The sequence below is a fragment of the Rhineura floridana genome, chromosome 3, assembly GCF_030035675.1.
Source record: "Rhineura floridana isolate rRhiFlo1 chromosome 3, rRhiFlo1.hap2, whole genome shotgun sequence".
In the NCBI taxonomy this organism is placed as follows: Eukaryota; Metazoa; Chordata; class Lepidosauria; order Squamata; family Rhineuridae; genus Rhineura; species Rhineura floridana.
In genome coordinates this window covers 36,328,141-36,355,948 of record NC_084482.1, presented here as the reverse complement: position 1 = coordinate 36,355,948, position 27,808 = coordinate 36,328,141, and the positions used below count along the sequence as shown (strand labels likewise).

At 44.0% G+C, this 27,808-nt stretch overlaps 1 long non-coding RNA gene across 2 annotated transcripts in view; it reads right to left on the bottom strand.

The window, feature by feature from the left end:
* Window positions 1-1,311: 1,311 nt before the first annotated feature.
* The window catches only part of LOC133379643 (uncharacterized), a 36,537-nt gene continuing 10,040 nt past the window's right edge, over window positions 1,312-27,808 (bottom strand). For both annotated transcript variants that reach the window (XR_009761229.1, XR_009761230.1), the window contains exons 2-4: window positions 8,769-9,099; window positions 8,527-8,656; window positions 1,312-2,542 (exon numbers count right to left, since the gene is read on the bottom strand). This is a non-coding gene — a long non-coding RNA (uncharacterized LOC133379643). The remainder of the gene's footprint in view (window positions 2,543-8,526; window positions 8,657-8,768; window positions 9,100-27,808) is intronic.

The window sequence follows — 27,808 nt, the reverse complement described above, 5'->3', positions numbered from 1 at the left end:
CACTTGCCAGTAGAACAGAAATAATTCTGTCACTGAATTACTGAAGAGCCAGCATGATGTAGTAGTTAGAGTGGTGGACTAGGACCTGGGAGACCAGGGTTGAAATCCCGACTCAGTCATGAAGCTTGCTGGTTGACCATGGGCCAGTCACAGTCTCTCAGCCTAACCTATCTCACAGGGTTGTTGTGAGGATAAAATGGAGAGGGAGGAGAACCATGTACATTACCTTGAGCTCCTTGGATGAAAGGTGGATTATAAATGCAATAAATAAATAAAATAATAAATAAAATTCAATCTGTTATGCTTGGGGATCATACCAGAGTGCAAAACACTCCTCCGCAACATTCTCTGCATATGTTTGGACCAAGCTTTTAGTATATCACTGTGCCCTGGATTTTTTTAAAAAGCAATTTGTTTCAATTACAAAGGAAGGCAGGTTTAGATTAAAACTTTAAGGAAACTTCCTACCCGAAAAGTAGTTTGATAATGGAATAAGGTTATGGGATCCACTTCCGTGGAAGTTCACAAGAAAAGGTTTGATAGCCATCTATTGACATATTAGATTGGTGAGTAGCCAAAACAGTGCCCTTCAGATGTTGTTGGACTCCATTGACCCTAACCATTAGCTGTGCCGGATGGGACAGATGGGACTTGGCGTGCAACAACACATTTGGAGAGGTCCACACTGGTTACCCTGTGTTAAGCTCCAAGTCTGAGGTTTCCGCTTAATGTTCTGGAATGGGCCCGTTCCTACATCAGTGCCTCCTTCCATATTTACCTGATGACGTGTGCTGCTGGATCGCTTGGAACCGCTCCTCAAATTTCCTGCAATGCTTGGAGCAGCCCCAGTGCAAAATCACTCCAGGGCCACTCCAGGCTGGTAGCTCCAAGCTGCCTGGTACTCATCGGAACTCCAGAAAGTTTCCCACAATACCCCTGAACAACAGTGCATTAGGGGTGCTCCAGGGCATTGGCGAGGAATTTAAATGGCTGGCCCAATCTGCCAAGCACTCACTGGAGCATCGGAAAAGGGAGGCTCAGGCAGGTATCAGTGGTGGGTCCTAGCAGGTGCCACTCCCGGTCAGCCTAAATCAAGGCAAGTGAGTATCCAATTACGTACAGCTTTAACTGGGAACAGGGAGACCACTAGCTGAATTCACTGTCTCCTGTCAGTGATGTTTCAGGCCATCTCCCCTTCTTTATCTCCTTATCTCCCATTAGTGTAGAGCCTGGAGTGTAACTCAGACAGGCTAGGCAATGTGGATGGTACTCTATTCTCTGAGTGGCACAGATTCCTGTAAAGCTCAAGTGTCAAATAATTGAGTTTTATTAAAGGAGACTATAAAGGGTCAAGGTATGCTGAAACAGTACGAACTGTTGATGGCTGTTGCTGCCTGGGATGAGACAAGCCTTCTGGCAACATGCAGATTGAAAAAAATAGGACCCTGACTGACGTTATATGCCATGCCATTTGAGTGTCCTGAATCTTGCAACATTCAGCTTCTTTGAATGTCCACGAGTTCTAGTGTTATGCGAGAGGAAGACAGGCTTTCTGGGTTCAGGCCTGCATCACATATGGTCTCTGCAAGATGAATGTTAACATATCACTTTTACATTGGTGACCTTTCCTTCATGTTGGTTGAGATCTGAGATTCTGCACATTCAGGAAGGGAATAAATAAAAACCAAATAGTTCTGCATGTCCCTGTAAATCTGAGGCTTCACTGCAGGATGGCACATTGAGACATTTCATTTTTTAAAAATGAATGCAGGATTGTAGCCTAAGCAGAGCTTGGAAGATTACTTTTAAAAAGTAATAAATTATAGTTACAATTACTTGGCCCAAAAAAGTAGTAATCACCGTTACAATTACAATTGCTCTGAAAGTAACTGATTACTTTTTCTCAAAAGTAATCACTACAATTACATTTCAGTTACTTTTTTAAAAAAAACTCCTACAAGGTGCTGGCCTTGGCTGCTGCACATCTAAGAAGCCTAAAACAATATTAAAAATAAACACACACACACAGGGGGTAGTAGAATAAAAAAAATTATCCATAAGATTAACATAATGGCATAACAGAATCTCACATCCCCCCAAGCAATGAAGATACCCCAACTCTTGAAATCAAATTTTACACTTGAAATGCTTTTATAATATGTTTCTGTTATGTCTCAAAAGAACAAGATGCTCAAAGAGCATGTCAGACAAGGCATGTCTTTTTACAGTCATTACGTTGCCACCAGTACTGAACAGGCGTTCTACTGCGGCGCTTGAAGGCATGCCTGTGTTGTGCTGCAAAAAACACCGCAGCACACGTGGAAAGCCATGGAGTGATGACACTTCCCTGCTGGGAGACCTCAGGTACCTCACCAGTTCCTCCTCAGCAGTGTCCACTGCTGACTTCTTGCCCTGGGGCAGAAAGTTAAAGAAGTCATCTTCTAAGTCATCTCCTTCCTGGTCTTTATCTGAAGACTGATCACTGTCCTCATTAAGTACACCCATCTTTATTTCAGCTTTCAACAAGGCTTCCATTGTGTATCTAAGAAAGAGAGAGGATATGTTAACACATATATGTTAGGAAACCATCATCTGCTCTTCATTTCCTGATGCTTGTCATGTCCCCTGGTTCAGGGTCCAGCCTGAGCCTGTGGATGATGACATGGAAGGTAGGAAGGTGACCAAGTCACCACACTCATGGGGCAGCACAGCAGACCCTTAAGGATTACCTGCAGCAACCCAAGGTTGTGATGTGGAGCCCCAGGAAGAAAAGGACCAGCCCCTGCCTACCACCTTAAGCCCTCTGATGCCTCCCTTGAGACAACATTTCCCTTGGAGTAATCCACCCAAAGGGCTTCCCTAATGTTCTTACTTGTTGGTATGGGTGGTGGCCTGACACGATTCCAGCCAATCTAGTTTGAAGTGAGGGTGTAGGCAGGCTGCCAGAAGAAGCCTCTTGTCCTCCCAGATAGCTGCAAACCGCTTTCTTAGAGCTTCGCGCACACCTCTCAGCAGCTGAAAACAGTATGTGTACCTCTCAGGTTTGTTTTCCAGTCCTTCTAACTTGTGGTCCAGATTGCAGAGCGTTGGTAGCAAATACCCCATGAACATGCCGTTCTCCCGTTGCAGGATAACTAGGGACTGGGCTAGTGGCTCCATAATCTCTGTGTATTCCTGTACCACTTCAATCTCAGCAGGTGTGATCCTGGACAAGGAGCAGCGGTCCATTATGGCATGCATTTTTAGTGGCACAGTTGACAGGAGCTCATGTAGTTGCTTCAACGCATCAAAGGTGGAATTCCACCTGGTCTTATTCGGTACCTTCAGATACACACCACATTGCGCACGGATATACTCAGCAATCTGGGCTGACTGGTTCTGCTTGGACCACAACTTGCTGCACTTTCCCATCAAGGAATGAAACTGTTTCTTGAAAGGACCAAGAAGACTACTTTTGGAGGAGTCAGAAAGCATGGCCTCTATGTCTTGTGTTGCCACAAGGTTGAGGGTGTGGCTAGCACATCTCTGGTGTGGTGGTAAAACAAAATCCTCTCCTGAGACTGCAGCTTCTTCCTCTGCCTCAGGTCCTGTGTCCAGGATCTCACAGATAGGCACAAACTCCACCTCAGCCTCCTCCTCCTCCTGGTTATCACCATCATCGTCACTGGTGCCTGCAGCTTCCACTGGTTCTTTGGCCATGAAAACTCTGAACGCTTTCACAAAGTTGGAGCCATTGTCTGTAGTAGTGCACATAACTTTGTTGTGGATCCTGTACTGCACATGTACATCATGCAGTGCTTTTGAAAGGACATCGTATGTATGGTGCCCCTTCAGATGCTTACAAGCCAAGGCCCCGACCTCACGTTTCAGGGTAGTTGGGTTGATCCAGTGGGCTGTTACCCCAAAGTAACTCTTCTTGCCATTGGTCCAACAATCTGCAGTGGTTGCTATATATGCCACAGCACCCATTCAGTTTGCAAGAGTTTCTCTCATGTGGCATGCTCTCTTCTCAATTCTGTCTCTCAGTCTTGGCACATATGATGGTGAGATCTTTGGGGAGTCCAATGCGAACCAGATTAATGAATGATGGTTTGTCCACAGTCTGAAGTGGTAATGTCTCCTCTACAATGAAATCAATGATTTTCCTGTCGAGATTGCTCTGGGTGACAGGCTCTCTGCCAGATCCCCACCTCTCAAGGGCTGTCTGCTGCTGCTTCAGCATTTTGGGAGGAGGGGTGTCATCCATTGGTTCAGGAAGGCCACGTACATAAGAACATAAGAACATAAGAAGAGCCTGCTGGATCAGGCCAGTGGCCCATCTAGTCCAGCATCCTGTTCTCACAGTGGCCAACCAGGTGCCTGGGGGAAGCCCGCAAGCAGGACCCGAGTGCAAGAACACTCTCCCCTCCTGAGGCTTCCAGCAACTGGTTTTCAGAAGCATGCTGCCTCTGACTAGGGTGGCAGAGCACAGCCATCACAGCTAGTAGCCATTGATAGCCCTGTCCTCCATGAATTGGTCTAATCTTCTTTTAAAGCCGTCCAAGCTGGTGGCCATTACTGCATCTTGTGGGAGCAAATTCCATAGTTTAACTATGCGCTGAGTAAAGAAGTACTTCCTTTTGTCTGTCCTGAATCTTCCAACATTCAGCTTCTTTGAATGTCCACGAGTTCTAGTATTATGAGAGAGGGAGAAGAACTTTTCTCTATCCACTTTCTCAATGCCATGCATAATTTTATACACTTCTATCATGTCTCCTCTGACCCGCCTTTTCTCTAAACTAAAAAGCCCCAAATGCTGCAACCTTTCCTCGTAAGGGAGTCGCTCCATCCCCTTGATCATTCTGGTTGCCCTCTTCTGAACCTTTTCCAACTCTAGAATATCCTTTTTGAGATGAGGTGACCAGAACTGTACACAGTATTCCAAATGCGGCCGCACCATAGATTTGTACAACGGCATTATGATATCGGCTGTTTTATTTTCAATACCTTTCCTAATTATTGCTAGCATGGAATTTGCCTTTTTCACAGCTGCCGCACACTGGGTCGACATTTTCATCGTGCTGTCCACTACAACCCCGAGGTCTCTCTCCTGGTCGGTCACCGCCAGTTCAGACCCCATGAGCGTATATGTGAAATTAAGATTTTTTGCTCCAATATGCATAATTTTACACTTGTTTATATTGAATTGCATTTGCCATTTTTCTGCCCATTCACTCAGTTTGGAGAGGTCTTTTTGGAGCTCTTCGCAATCCCTTTTTGTTTTAACAACCCTGAACAATTTAGTGTCATCAGCAAACTTGGCCACTTGACTGCTCACTCCTAATTCTAGGTCATTAATGAACAAGTTGAAAAGTACAGGTCCCAATACCGATCCTTGAGGGACTCCACTTTCTACAGCCCTCCATTGGGAGAACTGTCCGTTTATTCCTACTCTCTGCTTTCTGCTTCTTAACCAATTCCTTATCCACAAAAGGACCTCTCCTCTTATTCCATGACTGCTAAGCTTCCTCAGAAGCCTTTGGTGAGGTACCTTGTCAAACGCTTTTTGAAAGTCTAAGTACACTATGTCCACTGGATCACCTCTATCTATATGCTTGTTGACACTCTCAAAGAATTCTAATAGGTTACTGAGACAGGACTTTCCCTTGCAGGAGTCATGCTGGCTCTGCTTCAGCAAGGCTTGTTCTTCTATGTGCTTAGTTAATCTAGCTTTAATAATACTTTCTACCAGTTTTCCAGGGACAGAAGTTAAGCTAACTGGCCTGTAATTTCCGGGATCCCCTCTGGATCCCTTTTTGAAGATTGGCGTTACATTTGCCACTTTCCAGTCCTCAGGCACGGAGGAGGACCCGAGGGACAAGTTACATATTTTAGTTAGCAGATCAGCAATTTCACATTTGAGTTCTTTGAGAACTCTCGGGTGGATGCCATCCGGGCCCGGTGATTTGTCAGTTTTTATATTGTCCATTAAGCCTAGAACTTCCTCTCTCGTTACCACTATTTGTCTCAGTTCCTCAGAATCCCTTCCTACAAATGTTAGTTCAGGTTCAGGGTTCTGCCCTATATCTTCCACTGTGAAGACAGATGCAAAGAATTCATTTAGCTTCTCTGCAATCTCCTTATCGTTCTTTAGGACACCTTTGACTCCCTTATCATCCAAGGGTCCAATTGTCTCCCTAGATGGTCTCCTGCTTTGAATGTATTTATAGAATTTTTTGTTGTTGGTTTTTATGTTCTTAGCAATGTGCTCCTCAAATTCTTTTTTAGCATCCCTTATTGTCTTCTTGCATTTCTTTTGCCAGAGTTTGTGTTCTTTTTTATTTTCTTCATTCGGACAAGACTTCCATTTTTTGAAGGAAGACTTTTTGCCTCTAAGAGCTTCCTTGACTTTGCTCGTTAACCATGCTGGCATCTTCTTGGCCCTGGCGGTACCTTTTCTGATCTGCGGTATGCACTCCAGTTGAGCGTCTAATATAGTGTTTTTAAACAACTTCCAAGCATTTTCGAGTGATGTGACCCTCTGGACTTTGTTTTTCAGCTTTCTTTTTACCAATCCCCTCATTTTTGTGAAGTTTCCTCTTTTGAAGTCAAATGTGACCGTGTTGGATTTTCTTGGCAATTGGCCAGTTACATGTATGTTTAATTTAATAGCACGGTGGTCACTGCTCCCAATCGGTTCAATAACACTTACATCTCGCACCAGGTCCCGGTCCCCACTGAGGATTAAGTCCAGGGTTGCCGTCCCTCTGGTCGGTTCCATGACCAACTGGTCTAGGGAATAGTCATTTAGAATATCTAGAAACTTTGCTTCTTTGTCATGACTGGAACACATATGCAGCCAGTCTATGTCCGGGTAGTTGAAGTCACCCATTACTACCACATTTCCTAGTTTGGATGCTTCCTCAATTTCATATCTCATCTCAAGGTCTCCCTGAGCATTTTGATCAGGGGGACGATACATCGTTCCCAGTATTAAGTCCCTCCTGGGGCATGGTATCACCACCCACAATGATTCTGTGGAGGAGTCTGCCTCTTTTGGGGTTTTGAGCTTGCTGGATTCAATGCCTTCTTTCACGTATAGAGCAACTCCGCCACCAATACGTCCTTCCCTGTCCTTCCAATATAGTTTATATCCAGGGATAACCGTATCCCACTGGTTTTCTCCATTCCACCAGGTCTCCGTTATGCTCACTATATCAATGCTCTCCTCTAAGACCAAGCACTCCAGTTCTCCCATCTTGGTTCGCAGGCTCCTAGCATTAGCGTACAGGCACTTGTAAGCAGTGTCTCTCTTCAAGTGTCTTTGGCACTTGTGGTTAGGCCTGTGGTAATTTTGCTCTTCTAAATTTATATCCTGTGCCCCTGCTCTCACAATGCCTACTTCTAGGCCTACCCCTTTTAAAATTTCATCATTTCTTTGGTCTTTATCCCAGGGGGGAGGTTTATTCCGAACCGGACCTTTCTCAGCTCCTGTCGGGTTTCCCCCCTCAGTCAGTTTAAAAGCTGCTCTGCCACCTTTTTAATTTTAAGTGCCAGCAGTCTGGTTCCATTCTGGTTCAAGTGGAGCCCGTCCCTTTTGTACAGGCCCGGCTTGTCCCAAAATGTTCCCCAGTGCCTAACAAATCCAAACCCTTCCACCCGACACCATCGTCTCATCCACGCATTGAGACTGCGAAGCTGGGCCTGTCTGGCTGGTCCTGCGCGTGGAACCGGTAGCATTTCAGAGAAAGCCACCTTGGAGGTCCTGGCTTTCAGCATCCTACCTAGCAACCTAAATTTTGCTTCCAGGACCTCACGGCTGCATTTCCCCATGTCGTTGGTGCCAACGTGCACCACGACCACTGACTCCTTCCCAGCACTGTCTACCAAACTATCTAAACGACGGGCGATGTCCGCAACCTTCGCACCAGGCAGGCAAAACACCTTGCGGTCTACACGCCCATCACACACCCCACTGTCTATGTTCCTAATGATCGAATCACCCACTACAAGGATCCCTCCACCCCCTGGAGATATATCCTCGGCACGAGAGGATAGCTGCTCATCCCCCAAGGAATGGGTCCCTTCTAAGGGATCGTTTCCCTCTTCCTTAGCTGGATGCTCTCCTTCCCCGAGACCATCGTTGTCCATGATAGCAGGAGAGCTATCATCGTTGGAGTGGGACACAGCTATAACGTCCCTGAAGGCCTCCTCCACACACCTCTCTGCCTCTCTCAGCTTTTCCAGGTCCGCCACCTTGGCCTCAAGGAAATGAAGTCGTTCCCGGAGAGCCAGGAGCTCATTGCACCGAGAGCACACCCACGACTTCTGTCCAACAGGCAGATAGTCGTACATGCTGCAGGCAGTGCAAAACACTGGAAAGCCCCCACACCCCTGCTGGCTTCTTACCTGCATAGTTTTGTTTAAGGTTTATTACGTCAGTGGGTTGGAGACTGCGGTTTAGTTGAGGTCAGGGAACAGACGGGCAGAGTAGGGGGCCCTGGCCTCCTGGCCCTGCTGCCGAACTCGCTCTGCTGCTTAACTCACCTTGACGCTTCGTTAGCTGGGGCTTCCTCTAGCTCGTGGAGCAGGCTCCCTTGCTAGGGTGCTCTGACTTTATATGTCTCCTTGCCTTTATTGCTTCTTCAATTGCTCTCAGCTTCTCAGGGTGTGCCCTCTGAGGAAGAAGAACAAAGCATGAATCCAAGAAAAAATGGAAGAGGAACTTCACAATTTAAACATAAATAGACAATGGACACTCTTTGAGGACCAGCATGACAAAGGCTTACCTCAAAATGTTTCTTCACATTGGATGACGAGGAAACAGCTGATCTCAGATTCTTGATCCTTGGAAGGCAGTAATTGCATCGTACAACAACATTTTTCCCACTCTGGCTCACAAATGTACAAGCTTTCTCAAAGCCAAACATGGTACTTGCTGTTCTGCAGATGTGGCTGTGGGCAACTGGCACTGCTTCATGCCCTCCTCCTCCTCGTGCACAGGGCCTCCTTTCTGAACCTCACTTTCTAGTTTTGCCTCCTCAGGATCAACAAGCTGTGACTCAAGTGGCCGCACTAACTGACTGCTGCTCTCAGCAGCAAAACCTGCTACAGGCGTCTCTGTAATAAACAAGAGATAATGCTCCTATATGGGTGAACTTCAGCTGTGATGTGCCCCCATCTCTTCCCCATGCTGCAAGATCCCCCAGTCAGAGTGGAAGTAAGCAGGTCGATAGCACAATTAAAAGAGATCCTATTTGCATCATTTTTGCTCACTGAATAACCCTGCCTGGGCCAGTCTAACCTACTATCTCACAGGGTTGTTGTGAGAACAAAATGAGACTAGGGTTCAAATCCCCACATAGCCATAAAGCTCACTGGGTGACCTTGGGCCAGTCACTGCCTCTCAGCCTCATGAAAACCCTATTCATAGGGTCACCATAAGTCGGAATCAACTTGAAGGCTGTACATATATTTTTTATTTTGAATATGATGATTATGATAATAAATATGCAGCATTTCAAATTAATTCTGTATGAGAAGCATTCCATGCCAAGCTTGGAAAACCAAGGATGAGGTATAAAATGTAGACAAAAATACTTTTGACAAAATGCCGTTTATCTTTTATATCTATATCTATAATTAGCAATACAGCTGAATGATGTATGTAAAGTATTTTTTCTTTCCCTTTTCTTTTTTATTAATATTTTAGTACTACTGCTAAAGTTCTGATGAAAGAATAAAGCATTCATTAGCCAAATTCAAATGACAATGGGGTTTACAGGAGTTGTCTCTCTCTAGGACTGGGAATCTCTCTTTCTCACAGAACATGAGTTTGAGAGCTGGGGGACTGAGAGGAGGAGCTGCAAGGACCCTACTTCTCACCTCATCTCTGCCAAGAACAAAAAAATCAGCCTTAAGCCATTTCTTATACACCTAATGATTTTTTATTTTTATTATTATTATTATTATTATTACTGAGACAGTTTTTGTCCCACATACAATTCAGTCTTGTGATTAAACAGGACAAAAATACAAATAAAAAGAAAGATGGAGTTCAAATAAATATACAATAAAAAGCTAGCCGGCATTTTAAAAGGCAGGAGTGCTCTGTCTGGATAAATACAGCACACAGGTATGTATGCATGGGAACAAGGGGGAGAGTTCAAAAAGGGGTAGGGTTGCCATATTCCATTTCCACAAATCCAGGTAGGTTAATTTGCATATTATGCAAATATTTGCATATTAATATTTGGATTGTCCAGTTGTTTTGTTTTTGTGCCTAGGAATTACCACCAAAAACTGGGGAAAGATGTGAGAAATCTTTTTTTTAAAAGCAACATTTTCAGCCTTAAATGCCTAGACTCTAGTTTCCAACACTATGGAGTATTTATTGATTGATTAAGAGAATTTATATCCTGCCCTTCTGGTGTTAAAAACAGAGCTCAGCACAGCTTACAAATATAATAAAAACAATAAAAATACACAATCAATATAAAAACATAATAAAAACACAAAATAGCAACAAACAAAGTAAGTCAGGGCAGCAGCACGGTTAACCATTACATATACAATATATTTCAGAGATGTGGTGGGTGGAGAAAAACAAGCCAAAATGTTAGGAAAAGGAGTCTTTCACACCACATACTCAGTTCTAAATACTGTTGCAGCAAGTTTTACAAGTTCCTCCAGTATTCCACTGGTGCAGGCACTCAGACATTCAAAGTATCTGTATGTTTCTTAGGTTTTATAAAAGCAGAGCTTTGCTTAACTCAAAATTTCTTCTCCCTTTGATAACCACATCTACACAGGTTCCACCTCCATACTCAAAATGAAACTGGGGCTGGAAGTGTGCAACAACCCCACACATACCTTGCTAATTCGATTATCAATGCCAGGATGTCTGTCTTATCGACTACTCTCCTGCCCCCCCCCCACACACCGGGCATCATGAAAGACCCAGTCCTGGGCTCAGAAAGAAAATAAATATCTGGTCCTCTTCAAAGTATTGATAAGCCTCTTGTTTTAAGTGAAATAATAATTATAAATTCTTGCTCTTATCACTAATGGGAGTTAATTATCTTGCATATGCTGCTGTTGCTTCTATGGCTGTAATGGAGTGAGGTTAAAGATAAGTGAAATGCAAATAGGAAAAAAAAATACAGAAGGCAGTAACACTTTCCTAAATGTAATACCATACCAACCACAACAAGATTCCTATGAGTAAGGCAAAAAACTAAGCATCTCACAACCAGTCAGGATTCCTAACCAAAAACCAAAAATATGATAAATGAAGAAATATTTATATAAGCATGACTATCAAATATATTTATTATTTACACAAACTGTAAAGATATTTATAGTGCAATCCTAAATTTATTTATTCAGAAGCAAGTCCCAGTGTATTCAGTGGGGCTTACTCAAACAGGGACAGAACTGCAACCTCAAGTGATAAGCAACTTCATTCACACAACCCAAAATTCTGAATCATGCCACTTTACACTGTTTTGCAACTGTTTATACTTGTTTTTATGGTTATTGGATTTTAAATGGCTTTATTTCTTGTTGTGAGCTGCCTTGGTTTGCAACCCTACCTCACAGGGGTGTTGGAAAGACTCCATACACACACACGCACACACTGCAGATGTATAAATACATACAGCCCATATAATAGTTTATTGTCAAACCAGTTGGTCATTGCAGAAAAATCAGTATTAGTTTTAAAAAAATCAGTATTAGTTTCCTACAGAACAAAAACTGTACTGTAATACCTAAGTAAGCCCTGCCTACTTGCTTTAAAATAGGACTGGAGTGGGGGGGGGACAGAAAGAGAACACAAACACAATTCTTTTTTACATTCACTCCAAAGTCCCATTGATTTTCAGCACATTCATAATCATGTCTACTCAAAAGTAATTCCTAATGAATTCAATAGGATTTACTCTGGACATAGGGGATTAGCAATGCTTTTACCCCCACAAAAGCATTGGGAAGGTTTTCAAAACACTGCCCAGGATCTGACTCCTACACACAAGAGGGGGGAAAACTGAAATGTATATACTTACCCAATTTATGAGATTTTCAGATAAACAGGAGGGGAAACCACCATTTTCTGGCCTTGCAATGATGTTTTGCAGACACTGCCACCAAACAAACACTTCACTGATTGGCTGCAATCCTGAACGGGCGGGGTTAAAGCTACGAAGTGCTATACAGTAGTTTAAAAAAGATTTAACGGGGGGGATGCCTGACGTTTTTATATATATCTCGAGAACCGCACCACCTAGAAACTTAATTGTTTTTTTAAATGAAAGCTGAGAATCCGGGCCACCTAAGGGGCTAGCCGGGCGCCGGGTGGCATGCTTAGAATCCGGGTAAAACCCGGCTATCTGGGCAATATGGCAACCCTAAAAAGGGGGGAAGGAAGAGAAGTAGGCCAGAGTTTGAAAAGTTACTTTTTTGAACTACAGCTCCCATCAGCCTAATCCAGTGGCCATGTTGCCTAGGGCTGATGGGAGTTGTAATTCAAAAAAGTAACTTTTCCAAGCTCTGGCCTACTTCTCTTCCTTCCCCCCCTTTTTGAACTCTCCCCCTTGTTCCTATGCATACCTAGGCAAGGAGAGGCAGTGGGGGGGCAAAATGGGCCGTGGGGGGGGTGGGGGGCAAAAATGTCATGGGGGGGTGGAAGGGGCCACGGGGACACACACACACACACACAAAAATCATCGTCACTCACCTCCACAGCTCTTCACCATTTTGCTGCTGCCTTCCTTGCCCTGGCTTTTTTCCTCTGGCGTCCATTTTGTCCTCTCAGACGCTAGCAGGCCCTGCCTATTCACCTCTTCCCTCGTGCCTCCTAACACAGATCACGAGGGAAGAGACAGTCTGCGCAGAGGTCCAATCAGTGTGAGGCACATGTCTTGTGTTAACCAATCACAGCCAGTAGCTGACTTCCCCTTGTTCCCGCCCCCAAGTAACGTCCAACCTAACATGGAAATGTTAAAGTTGCAGCTGAAAAGTAGGGAAATTACTAGTCGTTCCGTTATGTGCCAAATGTAATGGAATTACCCACTCGTTATTTAAAATTGTAACTAATTACAAGTAACTCTTTAAAAATAACGAGTTACTTCCAAGCTCTGAGCCTAAGGGAGAATGATGACATGCCAAAAGTCAACCCATTATTCTGGCCTTTGGGCAGAGATTCTGAATCTGTTCCTTCTTAGTCTAAATCACCATTTCAGTGAAATGTTATCTGAACAGTCACAGTTCTTTTTTATTATCCTTGTGGGCCAGGTCTAGGTTTTAAAACATATAATGAACTGGTAAGTCACAATGTTCATATGCTGCATTTTGTATCCTTCTCACCCCCTGGAAAACATATCAGGGTTTGATCATCAAACGAGGAGTTTTGTTGTAAATATACCAAGCTACCACATTCCATTTGCTTATTATAAGGGGTTTATACCCATCCTTTCTAATACATAGGTATTGCTCAAGGTGGCTTGCAAAAACAGTAATAACTAGGACTATGTACAGCACTCACCCTGTGATCCCAATCTTTGGGCTCTGGAGAGAGTCCATCCACCCTGTCCAAAGAGAGGGAACCACCTACCCCACCTCAATCCATCCCTGAAGCTGTTTGGGGGACAGGGCTAAGAGGGTTTTTTTAAAAAAAATAAAAATATGGTTGGGAGGTGGGGGGAGAAGGAGACACTATATCTCCCCCCACCCCGACTGGGAGCAGGCAGGTGCTGGTCACTGCTCCTTTGCAAGCAGTTTCTCTGCATGCAGGGAAGCCACTCGTGAATGAGCAGTGACCTGCACCGCACAGGATAAATTGTCCCACTTATCAGCTGATAAGCAACAGGATTTACTCTGAGGAGCCGCTCCTTTGCGAGCAGCTTCCCCACATGCAGAAAAGCAGCTCTTGAAGGGGATTTGGCATTGGGGTTTGGGGAGGCCTGGCGGGAAGGAGGAGAGGTTGGGTGAGAAAGGCAGGCACCTGCACCCCCGCCCCCTGATAGCCCCAGATCACTGTGGGCTGCCATACCTGACCCATAGAGAACTGGGGCTATCTCAGCCTGACTTGGCCGAGGCCCAAATGCCTCCATATAGGCCCGATTTGGCTCAAGTCTCACTCAAATCCAAAGCACAGCCCTAATAAAACAAAGGAAGCTTTTCAGGCAGGGACACTAGCCCTACCTGGAGATGCTGGGGACTGAACCTGGGGCCTGCCTGCATGCAAGGCAGATGCTCTGCCCCTGAGCTACAGTCCTTCCCTGATATAACAGAGAAAGGCATGGCACATAAAAACCACTTCAACCTGGCAAATTAAAAGCATGCTGAAATAATAAAGAAGGCAATCAGAAAGGAAGTCATCCAAATTTCATGGGGTAAGCTGTTCCACAATTCTGATATAGCCACCGAGAAAGCAATGCAGTATAATCCTCAATTTGATGCTGATAATGGAACGGCCCCCTTTAAAAACAGGTCAGAGAAATGAGCCAGTGTTTGACCTTGAAATATGGAATTGTATGCTGAACCAATTTTCATTCTGATCATTTGGTATTCAGTGGAGAAGGGATTTACTCCTATGCAATCTCATGGTTAGGATAGGAAAAATTGACCATGGGGGAGGAGGAGGGAGAGGAGGGGGAAGGAGTGTATTGGAGGGGGCAAAGGAAGGGGGAGGGGAGGGCAGGTTTGATCATTTGCATGCTTATAGAGTTCAATGGTATTTACTTCCGTGAAATCATGCTTAAGATAGGTAAAACTGACCATGGGGAGGAGGAAGGGGAGGGGGAGGAGGGGGAAGGGGAAGGAGGGGATTGGAAGGGGATGGGAATGGGGACGGAAGGGCAAAGGAAGGGGGAGGCAAGAGGTAACAGGCAAGAGGGAGGTGATAGGAGGGAAGAGAAGGGAGGGTGGGTTTGATCGTTCGCATACTTTTTGAGTTCAATGGGATTTATTTCTGTGCAATCATGTTTGACAATGGAAATTTATTTATTTATTAAATTTATTAGTCGCCCATCTGGCTGGCTGTCCAGCCACTCTGGGCGACGTACAAAATAAAAACATACAAATACATTAAAACATTAAAAATCTCAACAATAATAATAAAACCTAACCCACCCCAAAAGCCTGCCTGAAGAGCCAGGTCTTCAAGGCCCAGCTGAAGCTCATCATAGAGTGGGCATGGCGGAGATCATTTGGGAGGGAATTCCACAAAGTGGGGGCCACAACTGAAAAAGCCCTCTCCCTAGTTCTCACCAGTCTAGCTGTTTTAACTGGTGAGATAGAGAGAAGGCCTTTTGAGGCTGATCTTGTAGAGTGGCATCCCTGATGATGTTGGAGGTGCTCCTTCAGATAGACTGGGCCGAAACCGTATAGGGTTTTAAAGATCAGAACCAACACCTTGAATTGGGCCCGGAAAACAACCGGTAACCAGTGCAACTCCTTCAGCACTGGAGTGATGTGATCTCGCCAGCAGCTGCCTTTAATCATTCTGTACCAGTTGCAGCTTCCGGACCATTTTCAAGGGTAACCCCACGTAGAGCGCATTACAGTAGTCTAGGCGAGAGGAGACCAGGGCATGTACCACAGAGGGGAGCAGATGGTTGGGAAGGTAGGGGCGCAGCCTCCATATCAGATGGAGTTGATACAGCGCTGCCTGGCTCACAGCCGAGACCTGAGCCTCCATGGACAGCTGGGAGTCAAGAATGACCCACAGGCTGACTTCCGGGAAGGGTGACTTTGCTTGTGCCTGCTTTTGAGACGGGCTCCCGCCTCAAAAGAAGCTTATTCATATATAAATCAGTCAGAACATTTTTTTTTGACTGATGAAATTTCTCCCGGGTAGGGAGAAACGTAGAGATCAACCTCAAAAGCCTGTTTTTGTTGGGAGGACTGGATTTCATTAATTTATGAGAAAAGGTCCAGCCAGCAATGCCGGACGGACTTCCGAACAAGCTCTATCTGATTAATGCGATACGTTTATCTTTTCTTCAAAGAGAAAACGGACTAACAGGCAAGCACCCTTCTTTCTATTATTTTTTTTACTTGGTTTAAATTGTTGCAGCAAAAAGAGATTTGTCAAATGAATCAGCTTTAAAGAACTTCTGGGTGAGCTATAACTCTTCTCTGTTATTCACGAAATTAACAGCTTATCTCTGTTTCTATTGCAAAAAGCTGTCCTGGAAGTGCATTCTAAAGATATAAACAGAAGAGGGATTTCTATTCCGAGGAACATTATATTGTCTGGGACTATTCTCTTTTTGGTCTATTTTATTTTGACGAATCTGCTTCTTCACGACGCCACTAACTGTTTTGATGCTGGGAACTAAATTTGTTTTGTGTTCTTGAACATAGAGAGATAAGGCAGGCTGCTCTGTTTATACTGTGATGTCATCAAGCCTGGAATATTAACCCAATTGTTGCTGAAATAAGAAGTGGTTCTTCTTTATTTTTGTTTTGTTTTGTTTTCATGGTTTTAAAAATGGCAATCAAGAAAGTGGCTGAGAATCTGGAAGTAATTATGTTTCAGAAAATAATGGATGAGATGGAGATAACGAAACAAACCCTGCGACAGGGCAGTAAGGAGCTGAAAATTGAACTGAGCAAAATGACGCAGGAGCTTAAAGAAATAGGGGATCCTGTGAGAGAGGAGAATGAGATCAGAGATGAGAAAAGAAAAAATAAAGGGAAGATACAAGCCCTGGAGATTGGAACAAATGTGGAATTGGAAAAAGATCTGGAGTTTATGAATATTAGAAATAAAATCTACTGTTTGGAATTTAACATTATCTCTGAAGAAATTAATGAAGATATTAGAGATAAAGTTATCAATGGCTTGGATAATCTTCTGGACTGGAATGACGTGATGGAGCTTGATATAGAGAAAATCTATGGAATTAACTGCAGCCATGTGACAATGGAAAAACTCTCAAGAGATGAGCCAGTGCATTTTGTAAAAAAGAAGAACACAGATATGACTTTACAACAATATTTCAGCAACTTATTCAGAATTGATGGCAAGAAAATATTTGGGATAGAGGAAATTCCCATCAGACTCTTATTATATGACTATGGCTATGACAGCAAGATTATTATGGAATACTGATAATGGAAGATTGGACACTGAAATTACTGGACTTAACAGTACTATTGAAGATGGAAGATGGAATTAATATGGATAATGGAATAATGGCTATTGAAATTATTGGACCTAACAGATTTTGATGAGATGGATTAATCGATATGTTTATTTGGAGAAAAATTGATAGATATATTTCTTAAAGAATTGAAGCCTCTCTTTGACTTTTTGTGGAAAGAATAAAGTAATGTTTATGAGATTTGATGATTAATTAAGATAACTACTGGAGGAAAGTGATTTTATAATATAATTTAAGAGACAGGATTGTTATATATTGTAGACCTACAACTGATTTGATCTGCGACAAATGGGAAGTCAACATTTTATTTTTTTGTTTAATCATTTTTGTTTTGTTTTGTTTTTTGTCTTTGAATGTTTTATGATTTTGTTTTGTATGTTTTATGAAAATTTGAATAAAAATTATTGTAAAAAAAAAGAATGACCCACAGGCTGCAGATGTGGTCTTTCAGGGGCAATTGTACCCCACTGAGCACCAGGTCAACATCCCCCAACCTTCCCTTGTCTCCCACAAACAGTAACTCAGTTTTGTCAGGGTTCAGCTTCAGCTTATTCCTTCCCATCCAGCTACTCACCGACTCCAGGCACTTGGATAGGGTTTCTACAGCCAACCTCGGTGAAGATTTGAATGCGAGGTAGAGCTGCGTGTCATCAGCATACTGGTGACACTGCAGCCCATATCTTCTGATGATAGCCCCCAGCAGCTTTATATAGATGTTGAACAGCATCGGGGAGAGGATGGAGCCCTGTGGCACCCCACAAGTGAGAGGCCAAGGATCTGAAACCTCATCCCCCAATGCCACTCTCTGGTACCTACCAGAGAGGAAAGAACCACTGCAATACAGTGCCCCCTATACCCAACCGCTCCAGGCGGGTCCAGAAGGATACCATGGTCAACAGTATCAAAAGCCGCTGAGAGATCCAGGATGACAAGGAAGGCATATTCGCCCCTATCCAGTCCCCTTCTCATATCATCCACCAAGGCGACCAAGGCCGTTTCAGTCCCATGTCCAGGCCTGAAGCCTGACTGAAATGGATCCTGATAACCCGCTTCCTCCAAGTGCGCTTGCAACTGCTTCGCCACCACCCGCTCAACCGCCTTGCCCAGAAATGGTAGATTCGAGACTGGGCGAAAGTTGTTCAAATCTTGGGGATCCAAGGAGGGCTTCTTTATAATTGGTTTTATTACTGCCTCCTTGAAGGCTGATGGCATTACTCCCTCTTCCAGGGGTGTATTTACCACAGCCTTGAGCCCCTCGCTCAGTCTATCCTTGCAGCTCATAATGAACCACGATGGGCAAGGGTCGAGGAAATGGACTGCCTTCACATCAGTCCTGACTTATGTTGACCCTATGAATAGGGTTTTCATGGTAAACAGTATTTCAGAGGTGGTTTTACCATTGCCTTCCTCTGAGGCTGAGAGGCAGTGACTGGCCCAAGGTCACCCAGTGAGCTTCATGGCTGTGTGGGGATTCGAACCCTGGTCCCCCAGGTCATAGTCCAACACTGACCTGGGGGAGGGGCAAGGAGGGGAGGGGGAGGGGGAGGAGATTGGGTGGGTGGGCCCTGGGCAGAAGGGAAGCCCCTTTCCTTTATTTATTTATTTATTTATTATTTGATTTATATCCTGCCCTTCCTCCCAGCAGTAGCCCAGGGCGGCAAACAGAAATGATAAAAACACTTTAAAACATCATAAAAAGACCTTAAAATACATTAAAACAAAACAACATTAAAAACATCTTTAAAAAAGCTTTAAAAACATCTTTTTTTAAAAAAAAAGGGTTAAAAACATATTATTAAAGAAAACATATTAAAAGCAATTCTAACACAGATGCAGACTGGGATAGGTCTCAACTTAAAAGGCTTGTTGAAAGAGGAAAAGTGTTCAAAAGGTGCCAAAAAGATAGCAGAGAGCAAAAGGAAAACATTGTGACCAGTTATCATTGCTTTTCAGCGTTTTCCCCACCTTTTTATTCTACAGCAGGCACATGTAGCCTCCCACCCAAATTTAAACCAAAGCTGTCCCTGGCCACATCCACACCAGGCCTTTATTTCACTTTGGACAGTCATGGCTTCTCTCAAAGAATCCTGGGAAGTGTAGTTAGTGAAGGGTGCTGAAAGTTGCTAGGAGACGCCCTGTTTCCCTCACAAAGCTTCAATCAGAGTGGCTGACTGTGAAACCATTCTCTCAGGGGAATAGGAGTCTCCTCTCAGCACCCTTCACAAACTACCCTTCCCAGGATTCTCTGAGGGAAGCCATGACTGTCTCAAGTGAAATAAATGTCTGGTGTGGGTGTGGCCCCCTGATTAGCCAAGCCAAGCAGCTGTGAGTCTGGCTTTTAGAACACTGACAGTTGGTCCTTACTGAGCATGCCAGACACTATCATTCAGTTCAATGCAAAATTTCTTAAATTAATTAAAAATCAGCCAGGCATTTTTTTAAACTGCAGAAGATGAAGGTCAGAGTATGGGGCAAGGTCAATATTAGGATTACAGGTACTCTGTGAACATGTCTGATTTTTAATGAGTTTCAACAGATTATGAGAACTCTGGCAAAAAAAAGTCCAAAAGGGATCTGGGGTTTTTTTCTCTCTTTTTAGACTTTGAACTCTTGATTCTCTCTGACTGTTTTGTGTATCGCCATGAAAATTGAGAGTGTTGTTAAGCAAGCATTTCTGAGTTCAGGACTATAAGTTTTGTAAGGTTTTGTTTTGAAATGAGCTTATGGGAAGCATCAGAATGGCATGGGGGGTATTTTCAATTTAACATTGGGGAATGTGAAAAATCCGCGGTGGCTGTAGTATACAGCCACTCTCGTGGCTGTATAATCAGATAGTGAGGTGGCATATTAACAAATGGTACTACATCTAATACAATCTTCAGAGTCTGTTGGTAAATACTTTAAAGATGTTTCATTCGGAAACTGGTGGCAGCTTTATACTGTTGCGCGCCACCCCAATCTCCGAGCGGTGAGATCTCAGGGGTCCCTGCGCTCATCTAGGGTTTGTTTTCCTTTGGGAAGAAGGCCAGTGGAGACTGCGGTGTCTTTATGAAATATGGTTTGTTTATTTACACACATTCCAACCTGAGCTTAAGATGAAGGGGGTTCAAGGCATCAGCAGTCCAATATCCAGTTTTCCCATCAGTGTTACAGGAGGCACTCGAAGTGCCATGGTGCAGAGAGCCAGCCTCTCTGCCTGCCTCCAGTCCCCAGCAATTCTTCCTCACAACTAAAATGACAAGCCTCTCCTGGGCTCCAGGAAGCGGGGGTTGCTCTCCAGAAGAGTTTCAATGACAAAAGGGTCTCCCTGGCCCATTCACCAGTTGCTGGGCAACCGATAATCCCATTATCCTACCTGATCACTCTATTTGTTTAACAAAGGAGAGACTCATCTGACCAGCAGAGTGAGTTTCTTTCCCCACAGATGCAAGTCTCAAAATCAGAGGCTGAAAGGCACCTACAGGGATCATCCATTCCAACCCCCCAACTCATAACAATACCATAAGAGTATCCCTTGAAGGAAAGATTTGCCTCACATACAACCTAGCAATAAATATAACCACACTGGCTTTGGGGGTATCTAGGATCACCCAGATATAAGGGTGGGAGACTGTGGAGTGCCCAGGCTGTGAGTGAAATATTTCACATAAAAGTTGGGAGGTACTGTATAGCATATTCTGTACATATGTAGAGGGTAAATTCTACAGTGTAGAGAAGCTGACATCCCCCTCATCTGCTGCAGGAAGGCAGGGATAGGTGGGTGGGGATGTCACAGCCACACAATCGTTTGCTGTTTTTGTTGAACCAGACTAACATGTGTAACTCCCTTTTGAAATCAGCAACTGATGTTATGCACTGATCTTATTTCCCACGCAGGTTTATGTATTAAAAAGCAGTCCTTTAAGTAGCCAGTTCTCACCCATTCCTCAAGTCTAAGAACCAACTAGAGCTGCCTTATACCAGATCACACTATTTGTCTGCCCAGCCCAGATACTACTCTGGCTGGCAGCAGCTCTCTAGCAGAAAAGGGTCTTTCCCATCACCCGATCCTTTCAGCTGGAGATGCTGGGGACTGAACCTGGAACCTCCTTCAGACCAAGTCCATGGGGTCTCTCACTGACCTGTGGTTTGCCCCGCCCACACACACATACTCACACTACTGCAAGTGAATATGTTTAGGTTTCCCCCTCCTTTTAAATAAGACCGGTGTAAGGTGGGATCAGGATGATGGTGCATAGGAAAGATGCATTCCTCTCCCCTGTTATGGACCTGACAAAAATCCCCCCCCAGACTGTCACTATGTGAGGGTGTGTTTCAATTGTATACTAACAAATTGTACAACAAACCCAATCCCCTCTGCTGCCACACACACCCCCAAAAAAAATCCACAGAATTTTTGTGGTAAGAAAAGTGGCAGGAAAATGCACTGGGATGTGTGGGATGTAGGCGACATCGTATAACCTTCAATACAAACAAATCAGAATAAATGCTGAATGAACAGTGACATCACAGAACCTCTATGCAAATACTGTGCAAACAAATCAGGGAGGAATGCTCCATAAAAAGGTTGTTTGGAAGAGCCCCTAACTGATCTAACGATACCACCCCAGATATTTATTATTATTTACTATTTATTTATTAAATTTATATCCCACCCTTCCTCCCAGTAGGAACCCAGGGCAGGAAACAAAAACACTAGATAGATGGCTCCTCCCTCAATGAGAGAGGGTCACAACCCAAATTCCTCTCTAGTCTCCTGAACATCAATCAGCAAATAGAGTGAATCAAGTAAGGGTGGCCACATTGTCATCATCCCTCCACAAAAATGCAGAAATGCATTGCAAAAAAAAGAGGCCACGAGAGGCCACAGATTTGCATAGAAGTTTCATATGCTGTCTTATGTGCATAGGTGCACATTTAGATTACTAACTACTAGTATTTAAATAGAAATACAATGCACCTCACTAGAATGGGGAAGATGGTGTCCAGGTGCTAGTTGTTAATGGGCAACCTCAACATCCTCCCTGCTCTCCCTGCATGTGGTTTTTTGTCTGTAAGCCCGGGTTGGATTGGGCAGCCCTTCAAACAGAGGACCCCATCAACCAAAGGGCTGTCTATATTACGGGTAATGATTGTGGGCCCAGCTCCCAGGGGTCATGGGATGAGGCTCCACACTTGGCAGGGCTCTGGAACTGTATTTTTATTTTATCCTCATTTTAGAATAGATTCTTTTCTTTCTGCTGGGACTTGCTTTGGACTCTGACATCCCAATTTGAATTTATTTATTTATTTATATCCCACCCTTCCTCCCAAAAGGAGCCCAGGGTGGCAAACTGGCAATAAAATACTAAACATTAAAAACATCTATAAAATGTCTTTAAAACAAAACATCTTTAAAATCATCTTATAAACAATTTTTAACACAGATGCAGACTGGGATAGGTCTCTGCTTAAAAGGTTTGTTGAAAAAGGAAAGGTCTTCAGTAGGTGCCGAAAAGACAACAGAGATGGCATCTGTCTAATATTTAAGGGGAGGGAATTCCAAAGGGTAGGGGCCACAATACTAAAAGTCCGCTTCCTATGTTGTGTTAGGAAGTCGTGTGTAGCAGTTGTTTGTATCTTTTCCATTTTCTTTTCTTTTTCTTTTAAAAAGAAAAGTCCAAGCAGCAGCATCAGAAGAAAGAGCTCTTTAACCCCTCTCCCTTCTGCCATTTTTTCTGGCCAAGACTGCCCCAGTTATTCCCCCCACCCCATCCATGAGAGGAAGGATACATGCAACTGCATGCCACATCTAGTACAGGCCTGAATCATCCTTTGAACCAGTAAATAAATCCAAGGTGGTGGTGAAATAAGGCATTGTTATCTCAGAAGAACTGGGCCGTGTAAACAAATGGCGAAGCAGTTTATTCCTTGCAAAATACTTTGTTATCGGTTATCACCACTAGATGGCCTAAGCATAATACACCCAGTACCTGATGTGCATGCCCTATTGTAAAGTGAATGGTTTTGAAACTATGTCAGTAGCATTGGTAGACTACGACTTAGTCCACTTGTGGGTGTCAGCCTGACTTCAGCAGCAGCCCCACCACTCTACAAGTATGGGGGGGGGATAATAATGAAGTAGTGGGACCCACAAATGTTTGAGCTAAAGGTGGTCCCATGTCCGAAAAGACTGAAGACTACTTTTCTAGATAAACTCAAAAGGGAACATGGTGAGCTTACCAATGGATGAGTGGTCTAGAACTGGTTTGCCGTTCACCTATCTATATGAGAATTTATGTTAGTGAGATTTTCTTTTACTGTTGTTTAATGTGGGTTTTACTGGAACTTTTTAAGCAATGTTGCTAAATGGTGTTTTCTTAATTCCATGATCATTTGGATTTAAAAAAAATTAAAGCATCAATATTAAACTATTCTGTGTGTTGTTATAGCTAAAAGCCAACAGTGCCAATATACCTCTCATTCACATGGGAGAAAATCAGTTCAGTTTGCATTTAAAGGTGAGCCTACCCAATTTGCACTGTCCAAAACAATAGATGAACTGAAACATAGCCATCCTTCAAAAATCCCAGTTCTCTGCATTTTGCAGAGCACTGCTCCAGCCAAGTAATGTGTACAAAACTGCATATACTAGGGCAGTGGTTCCCAACCTTTATGAGCACGGGACCCCCTTTATAAGCTGAATTTTTTTGTGACCCCCTCCCCCCAGGGAGGCAGGCTGGCTGCCAGGAAGGAAGGGGGAAAGCAGCCTTTCTTTGCAGGCTTGCTTCTTTTGCTTCACAAAAAGCCCTCTCCTCTCATTCTAAGTAAGGGTGTTGCCAGTAGCGGCAAGGAGACGGGAATCAGTGATAGTAATCCCCTCTTCTTCCTGGTAGCTCCACCCTCAGCCTGTATTTTATAGGCAGATGCCTGCCCTTAGTGCACCTGAAAGACGCTCTGGTGCTTCAGCAAAAGGCCTCCCCTCCTGTTTGGAGCAAGGGGGAGGTGTCATCTGCAGTGGCAGCGGAAAGCAGACAATGTCGAGGGAGTGAAGACTTTTTTAAAAAATTAATAAATAATTAATTTCTTTACCGTTCACGGCTCCCACTGGATTACTTCATGGCCCCTCTAGGGGTCCCGGACCCCAGGTTGGAAACCACTGTACTAGGGTAAAGAGTGCGTAGAAATGCATATATTAATGGTAAGAACATATGAAAAAGTATTATATTAGGAAAATTGCTTTGGAAAAAATGTGTCTATTGGGGGAAATTGCATGCAAAAATGTGTATATTGGGGGAAAGTTGCACTTAAATGCTGATGAATTTTCATGAGGGCTTTTTTAAAAACCTGAACTGATGTGGAAATGTGAGGAACTGAATTTAAGATTGGAAAGAATGAGAAACAGAGAGAAACCAAAAATGACAGATTCATCTATTCCTACTTTTTCTTTTGTTCAGTATATAGGAGGCTCTAATTCAAAGATGCTTTATTTCTGAAGTCAGTTGTGTTCAGCATTTAACTTATGAGACAACCCATGATCAAGCCTCTGTGGAAGCAGGTGCCTCTAGCGGTAAATTAGGCATCTATCACCATGAGAGCTATTGCTGAATGATAAAAACATTTCTAACTCTAAAACCACCTACTCCTGATGCTCATTTACACTAAGTTCCTCTGACCCTGCCCTTATGCAGCAAAGAAGCTTATCCTTACACCGCTTCAGAGCCCCCTGACCCTGGCAGAGACAAGAAAGAGATTCCATATAAACCACCCCAATTCTGTCATCAGCTTGCCTGGCATCAGAACCCAGCACAATAGGGCAAAGGCCAGGACCCACTAGGATGAACACTGCCATCTTTTAAAAAAAAATGATGGCAGCAGTCAGTCAGCCCAGCACTCAGCAGAGAAGTGTACTGGAAGTGCACTTTGTGAGTCTTGAATGCCTCTGGACTGCAATGCACACATTGGGCCTCACGGGCATTCTAGGGTAATAAAGATTATGGCAGAAGTTGCAGCTATACAATACTTCTCTGCTGGGCTGCTGGGCTCTAGGCTGAGCAACACCCTCCCATCACTACTGCTTACAGGGGCTGCAGGTGGTGGTGCCTAGTGGCAGCAGAGAAAAGCTAATAGAACATCTGCAGTAGCCACTACGGTGGGACCGTGTGGAATACAGAAGGCAGCTTGCTCAGGGTCTGAGTCCAGGGGCAAAGCAGCAGCAGCAACACAATTGATCAGACTCTTTCTCCACATCATACCCCCATTGGGCTTTGACCAGACCCGGTTCATGGCTACTCCCTTCAAGACTATATCATACCTTCAACTTCATGACTTGTTACTACTGAAAGGACGGTCACAAATGTCTTATTTTGGATAGGCCTGCATCTTAACAGTGTTTTGCTTGACATTCTCTTAGGGTTATTATTACTCATGGGCAGATGCAGACCCCATGTTTTCCAGCAACTGTCCTGGACTCCCACTCCTTGAACCACCGCAGCACTGTGGACAAACCATAGGCCTCCAAAGTAGCTTTACTGCAGTCTTGGAGAACCCATGGTGTTTCAGATGTAGCTGGAGCACAACTCCCATGATCCCTGACCATTGGCCAGGCTGCCTGGAGCAGATGGGAGTTGGAGTCTAATAAAACCTAGAGGGCCACACAGGATCTCCATTCTTGTTTTACAGTTTAGCAAATCCTTCCCTCAGGCAACTGGACCTCTGGGGAAAAAGATACACTCTTTGACCTTCTCTGCTTGTTAATGCATTTACTGTACATAATACTCCCAATGCAATGCTGAGTGCTGCATCTTCTGTTGAGAGTTTTGCACATTTTTGTAAGAATCCAACCAGATTATGCATCAGGCTCACAAAAGGACACTTTTAGACTTCTAATTCCCCCTTACTGCCAGCAGCCTTCTGGCTCAGAAAGCTTCCAACCACCAGGAAAGGATTTCCAGATGTTCAGTATTCAGTAATGATGCTAATGGATCATATCAGCTCACTGACAAACACCATCCCATTGCGGTCTTTGTCATAAACAGCTAGATAGACAAGTAGATACATACTTAATGTTTGTATAGTGCTTTCAAGGGTTCAAAGTGCACCATATGTCTTATCTAATTGTAATACTCACAACAACCCTGGAAGGGAGAGATGGGGAATATTTTTCAACCCAAGGGGCGTATTTCCTGCTAGCCAATCTTCCAGGGTATACATGCCAGTAGTGGACAGGGCCAGAGGCAAAAGTGGGTAGGGCAATGAATGTGAATTTTACCTTTGTACAGTAAGCTAGCTTTTACACACACCCACGCCCACGCCTCTCTATCCTCCATCCAGGCAAGCAAGAGGCACGTCGGAGTTCAAGGACACATTCTAGCCAGGCAAAAGCACTCAAAGAAGGTATGAAGCAGTGCCAATGAGGGACATGGTCAGAGCGCTATCCTGGGGAGAGTGCTACAGGCCAGAGAGAGAGGCCTGGGGGGCTGCATTCAGTCCCTGCAGCTAAGATTCCTCACCCCTGCTATAAGGCATCAGTATTATAATCTCCCATGGGGAACTGAGGCAGAGAGAAAGAAAGTTGCTTGCATAAGGCCACCTAGTGAATTCATCTTTAAACCTCTTTTGCTGTCCACCGATATTTTGTTGTCCATCCTTAAGATGGGAGTAAAGTAGCTGCTTTAGAAGATGGTGATCAGGCGTTCGAACAACATTGCCAGTCCAGCAAAGTTGATGTTGAAGGATCATTGTTTCAACTGCTAGTCTTTGCTTCTTCCAAAACACTAACATTAGTCCATCTGTCTTCCCAAGTAATTTGCAGAATTTTCTGGAGGCAGCATTGGTGGAATCTTTCAAGAAGTTGGGAGTTGCGTTTATAGATGGTCCATGTTTCACAGGCGTACAGTAAGGTCGGTAGTACAATGGTTTTGTAAATTATACAGCCACGAGAGTGGCTGTATACTATAGCCAGCATGGATTTTTCACATTCCGCAATGTTAAATGAAAAATACCCCCACATGCCATTCTGATGCTTCCCATAAGCTCATTTCAAAACAAAACCTTACAAAACTTATAGTCCTGAACTCAGAAACGCTTGCTTAACAACCCTGTCCATTTTCATGGCAATACACAAAACAGTCAGAGAGAATCGAGAGCTCAAAGTCTAAAAAGAGAGAAAAAAACTCAGAGCCCTTTTGGACTTTTTTCTGCGAGTTCTCATAATCTGTTGAAACTCATTAAAAATCAGCCATGTTCACAGAGTACCTGTAATCCTAATACTGACCTTGCCCCATACTCTGTCCTTCATCTACTGCAGTTTAAAAGTTTAAAAAATGCCTGGCTGATTTTTAATTAATTTAAGAAATTTTGGCTGGAAGCCTATTACAACGCAGGGCATGCTCAGTAAGGACCAACTGTCAGAGTTCTAAAAGCCTCACAGCTGCTGGGTTTGCCTAATCAGGGGGCCACACCCACACCAGACTTTGATTTCACTTGAGACAGTCATGGCTTCCCTCAAAGAATCCTGGGAAGTGTAGTTTGTGAGAGGTGCTGAGAGGAGACTCCTATTCCCCTGACAGAATGGTTAACAGTCAGCCACTCTGATTGAAGGTCTGTGAGAGGAACAGGCGTCTCCTAGCAACTCTCAGCACCCTTCACTAACTACACTTCCCAAGATTCTTTGAGAG